General features: G+C 48.7%; 1 pseudogene; it reads right to left on the minus strand.

Annotated features, from left to right (window-relative positions):
• Positions 1 to 7637, minus strand: part of LOC109749915 (probable serine/threonine-protein kinase PBL7) — an 82230-nt pseudogene extending 74593 nt beyond the window's left edge.
• Positions 7638 to 8293: the final 656 nt, after the last annotated feature.

Raw genomic sequence — 8293 nt, forward strand, 5'->3', positions numbered from 1 at the left:
TCCTACGAGTCTTCATCTGGTATTGCTTCTCATCGGCTTCAGATTTCCCGGGGTTTGAGTTGTTAGTCACTCAAGAACGCCAATAAGTGAATCAATTCCACACTTCGATTCAATAACTCTAAATAATTTTCGTTGCTTATGAGTTTAATAATCCTTCAAGTCATTCCTAGCCCAATCGGCTATATCATTATCGTGCTAAATTTTAACTGTGCTACCTGGTCCTTCTTCCCGGAGCACAATTTCTGATGATGAGCTAAGCCTACGTCGATTTTCCTCGTCATATCTTTTCGCCTTGAACAACAAGCTTGATTTCAAGTTTGTGCCATACTCGTGGTTCCAATAACCTTTTGCTTCATCATTCCTTTGAGTTGATGTCATCGCCGATCGATTACATCTTCATGAAATCTCTCCACAATTGTGGTGATCATCATCAACATTCTGAAATCTTCCAGGATATCAATATTCATGATGAGAAATACCATGCTTGCCCCTCGATGATTTGTGTTATCATCGACAACATTTATGCCTTCGCCCCAACACAAACTTGTTCATATACTTTTCGAAATACATCCTTTGTGACATGTCGATGGATTGCTGCTGAACCCATCGGCCACCTTCTCATCTTTTACCTAATAAAATTGCATGAGATGTTCTAAAAATTCCTGATTGATCCTTTGTATTCCCAAGGTCCGATCTTTACCTATGACCATGTTAATGCTATCCCGAAGCATGACAGTGGTACTCCGAACATCAATAAGAACATTGGGAGTGCAACGCTAACTGTTCTTGATCAATTATCCAAACACCGTTGTATGGGTAAACCTCATAAATTCCTTACCCCTTTGTCTAATGATTTAATACTTGGAGCCCTGTCATGCCCTGTCTTTCCTTGGGAAAGTTATACTCTAATACTTGGGTATAAACACCTTTCCTTTCCATTGGTCTGATTATCATAAAAATCACATTTTCCTTTCCCTTGTTTTGTTTCACCTTTCTTGTAATCTAACTTGTCTGAGCAGAGATAAATCCCTGCTTAAGTAAGCACCTCGGTGTAAAACTCTGTCAGTAAGACCCTGTTACTATTGTTGATGACATTCCAGTAACCACCGATGGACGAGAACTTTGCCTATTGGTCTGCCTCGTCTTACGAGCAGGAAAATGGTTCTCTTCGTCCCACGCCCTTGGTACCAAACTTTGTTGCCAACATAACTGACAGGCTATCCTCTGACCTGCCTTGCTATAATGACCGTTCAAGATGTTAGCGCCTTCCTGCATTTAACCCACATGGTGGGCCCATACCCCACAGTTCCACAAGATCGAAACCTGACTCTCCTGTACACCCTTGTTTCTAAGGTTATTTCTCACGCTTGGCTTCATATGAAAATCCCGAGCCGGCTTCCGAGTGGCGATCTATTCTTGTATCAGACGCAATACTTATTACCATTTCTCTAAACCCCTTTCACCCCTTGTTTCAGGCAACAAACGATTGCCTACCTGGTTGGAGCTTCTTATTGCACCTCACTTTGCTCTCGATGACTTCCTGGAATTTCAACTCGAGAGATGCCTCTTTGCAACGTTCACTGAGATAGTCCCCAGGTAACTATCTTGTGTTGAGCTCCGTCCTTCCCGAGTCTTTCCCCCTTACTCCACCCCTTAAATCTCGGGACGAGATTTCTTATAGTGGAGGAGATTTGTAACACCCCGAGAATCATGCTACAATAATCCCCTTCTAATGATGCCTTGTCATCATTGTTACTGTTGCTAATCTCACTTTGATTCTAATCCAGCCCAGATCTCAAATTCAAATTAAAGTCAAAATTCAAACTTCTCAAATATGCAAACTAAAATGTTCATTTTGTGGCAAATTTTTCATTTGTTAATATTGGTGGTGAACCATTTTTTTGCAAAGTGGTTAATGCCCTAATCAGAGGAAAACGGGAAAGGTTAAATAAATAAATAAATAAGAACCCCCCCCCCCCACTACCCTTGGGCCTCGGCCAACTGGTCGGCCCGGCTGGCCACCGTACCCCCTCCCTGGACCGAACCCACCTGTGCCGGCCCACCTAACCGACCCGAGCCAGCCCAGCTCCCCCGGTCGCCTTCCTGTTCGAGCGACCGCGGGCGCGGTCGCCATCCAACCACTTCGGAGGCGACGCCCGACGAGAGGATAAGGCCTCCACCGCCCCGACGCCTCAGCCCCCTCGCCTCCCACTTGCCCTGCCTCCCCCCCACTCACGCCAGTCCCTATCCCCTCGCACACTCCCTCCCCCTCCTCCAGATCCGCCTCGCCGACGCGCCCTGCACCATCCGCCATGCTGACCGGGGCCACCGTTGTCCCCGTCCCTCTCCGACGAGTCCCCGAGCGCCGTCGTGCCCCTTGAAGTCTTCCTCGACCACCGGACCAAGCCAGGAGCCCCCACAACGAGTGCGGCAACCTCTCCTTCCTCCTTTGCTCCGACGAACGCCGGCGTCGAATTCGGCCACCCCGAGCCTCCCCCGAGCCCACGATTGCACACCTACAGGCTCACGGTGAGCAGCCGCATCGCCTCCCCCTCTCTCCGACCTCTCCTCGTAGCCGCAACCGCCGCTTTTGCCGCGCCCGAACACCTCGTCGCCGACGAGCTCGTAGCCGTGCCCTCGCTGCCCGTCGAGCTCAAACGAGCTCGGGTTCGTGCTCATCACGCCCGTGCGAGCCCGAATCACCCATCTCCGCGCTCTGCCGAGCCCCGTAGCGCCAAATCCGAATGCGGCCGAACTCCGGCGACCGCCCCGCCTCTCGTCGTTGCCGTTCCAGCCTGTTACGGGCCGCGCCGCCACCGTAGATGGATGCGGCGTCGAACGCCCATTCGAACGCGCCTAGCCCCACCTCTCCCCGTGCCCTATAGCATTTTTTCGGCGAAGTCCGGCGATGCTCCGCCGCGGTTTTGGTCGCCAGGGCTCTCTCCGGTGCCGACGCCGACGTGGTTGAGTGGGCCCCGCCCCTGAGTCACTGACTAGTGGGCCGTGATGGCGCAGTTGACTGGGTTGACCCAGTCAACTGCTGACTAGGCTGCCCAGTGAGACTGACGTGTGGGCCTCACTTGTTTAAAACGTTTTATAAATAAATAAAACTGCTAGTTAAAATCTGTTATTTAATTAGTAGTTAGTTAGTCACTGACACTTGGGGCCCACCCTCTAATCAGTCTGTTAGATTAGATTAACCCACTGTTTAAGCCAGAGAGGCTGACAGGTGGGCCCCACCTGTCAGTTTGACCAGTCAGCAGGCCAGCCCAATGCTGACGCATTGCTGATGTCATGCTGACGTCATATTCCTTTTATGTTAATTTAAGTAATTCCAAAATATGTTTTAAACTTGCAAAAATCATAGTAATTAAACCGTAATTCTGATGAAAATGTTTTCTACATGAAATTTGCTCAGAAAAATCCAACGAATCTGGATACGTGGTTCGTTCATCTGTCACATGCCCCTAGCATGCTGAACATGGAACTTTCCCCCTCTTTTCCTTTGTCCGGAATCCACCTAACGTCGGGAATTCATCCTCGGATGTTTATCCCCTTCGTCTGCAACGTGTAGTACTACGTTAGGCCGACCCTAGTTCTGCTTATCGTCATGTCATGCTTAGCGTTGCATTTGTGTGCTTATATTTACTGTTTCTTCCCCCTCTTCTCTCTGATAGACCCCGAGACCGATGCCGCCCCTGTGATCGACTACGTCGACGACGACCCCTCCTTGCTAGAGCAACCAGGCAAGCCCCCCCCCCCCTTTTATCATCCCGATATCGCCCATTCCATTCTCTCATGCTTGCATTAGATTTTGCTACTGTTATTGTTTGCTCCTATTCTGATGCATAGCCTGCTTTTGTAACCTGCTCATTATTACCTACCTGCTTATCCTAAACTGCTTAGTATAGGTTGGATAGTGATCCATCAGTGACCCCCACCTTGTCCTTATTGCCCCTGCTTCATCATCGAAGACCCGATCAACGGGATTGAAGACCAGGCCCCGAGACCGCACATCACTTTCCCCTGAGTTGCTCGACACTACTGGGCTACTATCGAGTGCGAGGGTGAGACCTCTACAGCACTTCTGATGTTAACCCTGTAGTGTAGCTATTCGGTCGTGGTCATCGAGGGTGATTCCGCCTTAACCACTTCCGATACGACTCTGTCGTGCAACCCCTCAAGTGTGAACCTCGGGGGTGGTTCCTCTTACGTTCACCTTGATGATTACATCGAGTGGAATTCATCGGGGGTGATTCCTTGGGTTTTCCCCTTGATGTTTGGACACACAGTTACTATGGTTACTATGACTTTACACTGAACCCTGTTACTAAAGACGGGTCGACCCTGAGGGGTACCCGCGCGAGCATATTTGCGATTGATGAGGAGTCGGGTTGACCCGGAGGGTGCCCGCGAGATAATTACGAGGCGTGGCCGAGCAATCCTAGTCCTTGCCGCAAGTCCTGGAGACGGGGCAACGGGGTCACATATTTCGTGAGTCTCTGCTTGTTACCGCGTGCTCCTAATCCACTACGATTTGGATATTTGATCCGAGGGGCCTCTGGCCTGATAGCACTAACCATCACTTGGGCATTGTATGGGCGTTCTGCGTCGTATGCATCAGCCGAAGCATAATAGACGTCAGCGACTGAGCGGCGCGCGCCGGGTTGGACTGCGTAAGCACCTGCCTTGTTGAAGGAGGTAGCTAGGTCTGCTCACCGGCCGCGTATGCAACGTGCAGGAGTTCCCGTGGAGATGGCCCATGACCCCTGGGGCATAGGTTTAGTTCGGCGTGCTGACCTCTCTATTAAGCCTAGGTCGGGTTGCGGCGTATTGTTTGGCCGAGGCCGGGCATGACCCAGGAAAGTGTGTCTGGCCGGAGTTAATCGAGCATGGTGGGTAAGTTGGTGCACCCCTGCAGGGAAGAAAACATCTATCGATAGCCTGTCCTACGGTAACGGACACTTGGAGTTGTATCCCGATGGATACAACTAGAACTGGATACTTGTGATGAGAACTGGATGGTGATGAGAATTGGATCGTGGTGACACTTGGATAATATGGCTCTGGGATTGCTTTCTCGTAGGGAGTCGAGAAAGGATCTCTGGCCGAGGTTGATAACACTACTACTACTTTACTTTATGCTACTCTACTCCCTCCCGTTGCTGTAAGATGGTGGTTTTCAGAAGATGCTAGTCTTCGATAGGACTAGGTTCTCCCCTCTATTCTGGCATTTCTGCAGCCCAGTCCACATATACAGCCTTCCTTTGATAATGTTGCATATGTAGTGTAGATCCTTGCTTGCGAGTACTTTGGATGAGTACTCACGGTTGCTTTGCTACCCCTTCCCCCCCCCCCCCCCCGTTCTTCTTCTTTCTCGTTGCTGCAACCAGATGTCCGAACCCAGGAGCCAGATGCCACCGTTGATGCCTACTACTACGTGGAGACCGCTGACAACCAGGAGTAGTTTGGAGGCTCCCAGGCAGGAGGCCTTGCCTTTTCGATCGATGTTGCTTTTGTGCTAGCCTTCTTAAGGCAAACTTGTCTAGCTCATGTCTGTACTCAGATATTGTTGCTTCCGCTGACTCTTGTGTTTTCGAGCTTATGTATTCGAGCCCTCGATGCCCCTGGCTTGTAATATAAAGCTTGTATTATTTTAATTTGTGTCTAGAGTTGTGTTGTGATATCTTCCCGTGAGTCCTTGATCTTCATCGTACACATTTGCGTGTATGATTAGTGTACGATTGAATCGAGGGCGTCACATTTAACTTCTCTTCACACAGTCGTTCATATGACTAACATTTTAGTAAGAAAATATCTTCCTAGTTTAATACATTCGCTTTATCACTGCAAATGTGATTATACCGGTAGCACTACCCCCTATAGAATAGTGAAAGTCGCTACATTCAAAACAGGTGTTACACAATGAATTTATAAGCTAGAGATTTAAGCCCTAAAAAAAGGTTGCCACACAATTCGTTGAATGGAAATTGAGACATATAGCTTGAGGCATAATTGTTGGTAATTTTTGTGGAGCTATACTTCTCTAAGGTCACCCTTGTCTCACTGATGACATGATGTCTGCTATCACCAATCAAAGCCTGTCATCCTTTGGTTGGCCTGCTACTCTACTACAACCAGTAGTCATATTGATACTGGAACTATCACTGAACTCTGTGAATCGTATCGATCATACATCTTGGAAATACTATATGGTAAAAGGTTAGATTGCAATGGCAAGCGTTGAGCATAAACCCGTTTTTTCCATTGGTTAACAACTGGATTTCTCATACAGCTGTGTGCCATATACTCTTAAACAAATATGTCTATCCTAGAATCCCAATCATTGAACATGACTGCTAAAGCATCGAACATGACTGCAATCATTGAACTGCTCATAGATCAACACATGAACCAACCTCTTCGCTGTCCAGCACACCTTTATAAACCTTTGCGAACCGACCCTCTCCCAGGAAGTTATCTCGTGGGAAACCCGATGTCGCCGCGTTCATCTGCTCGTAGGTGAATGCTAGGTGATTGGTATGCACACCAGGGCTTGAGATGCTCTCTAAGCTTCACATATCTACAGAAATAAAAGCACCAGTGAAAAGCCTAAACGCATGCATTATCCCAGAATGACACTTTTTATAGGAAATTATCAATTAATGAAAAGGAACAGAAAAATTCCAAGTATGCAACAAACAGTAACTATCTGATCATCAATTTGTAACAAACAAAGCAGGGAAGACTGAAACACCAACAGTCCCGACCTGCTGGTAGCCTCTTCTTCTTCTGCAGCAGAATGATGTCGTCGTAGTCAACATGCACTCTTCTTGTACAAACAACCTCCGAAGCCCTGAATATTTTCTGAGGCAAGAAATCCTCCCCTACAAGCGGAAAGTGGGCTAACTCCAGAATAAGAAACCGTCTGGCGTGGCCGAGTGGAGGTATGGAGGAGGTCGAGGCGTCACCCTGGCCGAGAAGAGGCACGGAAGAGGTCGAGGCGGCACCCTGGCCGAGAGGAGGCGTGAAGGAGGTGGAGGCCCCCTAGGCGGGGAGGAGCTGCAGGGGAGGGAACCTGGTGAGCCGGAGAGCTAGTGCGGGGGATAGGGGCCGAATAGGCAGGGTCAAGGATCCTCCTCTTCTTTCTTGATGACGCGCAGACGGGTTTTGATATGGGCTTGGCCTTGTCGCCACGGGGGCTCGGATATATTTTGGATCTCGCCATGTCGTTGCGGCCGTCGAGTTTGCCCTCTTCGCCGTTAAGGCTGAGTTCCTGGATTATGTACCCTTGCCGAATTTCCTCTCCCCGCGTTCCCAACACAGTGAAGGAGAATGCATACCGAGTTCCCTCGGGGACGAGCGGCAGCGGGCATCACTCAGATTTCCAAGTGCCTCTGGGGACAACTCTTTTCTTCCTCGAGTCGGTTACTGTCTTGGGGCGGACCACATTGATGAAGTACAGGGCCAAGCTCCCGTCCGCCGGGGTCGCACAGGGGTATGTCGCCAGAAGTTTTTTGCAGATGGTAGTTGTAGACGTTGACATTGAAGAGGAAGTAGCGGGGGAGCATCCATGGGGCGAGACCCCTCACCCAGAGGCAGAGCACCCCGAGGAGCTCCAGGTGTCCGGCGTCCATCGAGGCGGGAGCGGCAGGGGGGCTAGAGCTGTGGGCACCTTCCTCTCCTCGTCGCTTTCCTCCATGCCTTGATCGGCTCGGGTTGGTTTGGGAATTGGTTGTTGTGGCTTTGGGCGGTGGAGGTGGGTATTTGAAGGAGATATTGGCAATTCCTATCCGACTACACTGTAGGGTGTGTAGATAGTACCAGGTGAAAGTGTCATCGTTAGCGGTGGCCCTTTCGCTCTGGGCAGTGAGGATGTTGGGGTGGTCATCATAGATGTTTCATCCAGGCGTCTCCCTCGTCACTTCTCCTCTGCTATGTTAATTTTGGTGTATGCCCCTCTCCCCCATCGAAGTTAATTAAATATTTATACCAATTTTTCTTACTTATTTTTTAGTCGTGAGGTTTTGTTATAATAAGTAATTAGATCATTAAGAGTCTTTTTATGTTCGAGCTGGAACGTCTATTTTTGTATTTTTTTGCATGTGAACTATATTTGTAATGAAATTTACATTTATATGCTTTTTATTTAAGTACATTGCGTCTTAAAATGTAAGAAAATAAGAAGCACAAAACTGCGTATATTTTGTATTTTTTTGGGAACATAGTCTATATCTCTTTGTGTTTATTCTTAGATATACCTTAGTCGGAATCTTTAAAGAATATGGTCTTA

The sequence above is a fragment of the Aegilops tauschii genome, chromosome 7 (assembly GCF_002575655.3).
Source record: "Aegilops tauschii subsp. strangulata cultivar AL8/78 chromosome 7, Aet v6.0, whole genome shotgun sequence".
Lineage (NCBI taxonomy): Eukaryota > Viridiplantae > Streptophyta > Magnoliopsida > Poales > Poaceae > Aegilops > Aegilops tauschii.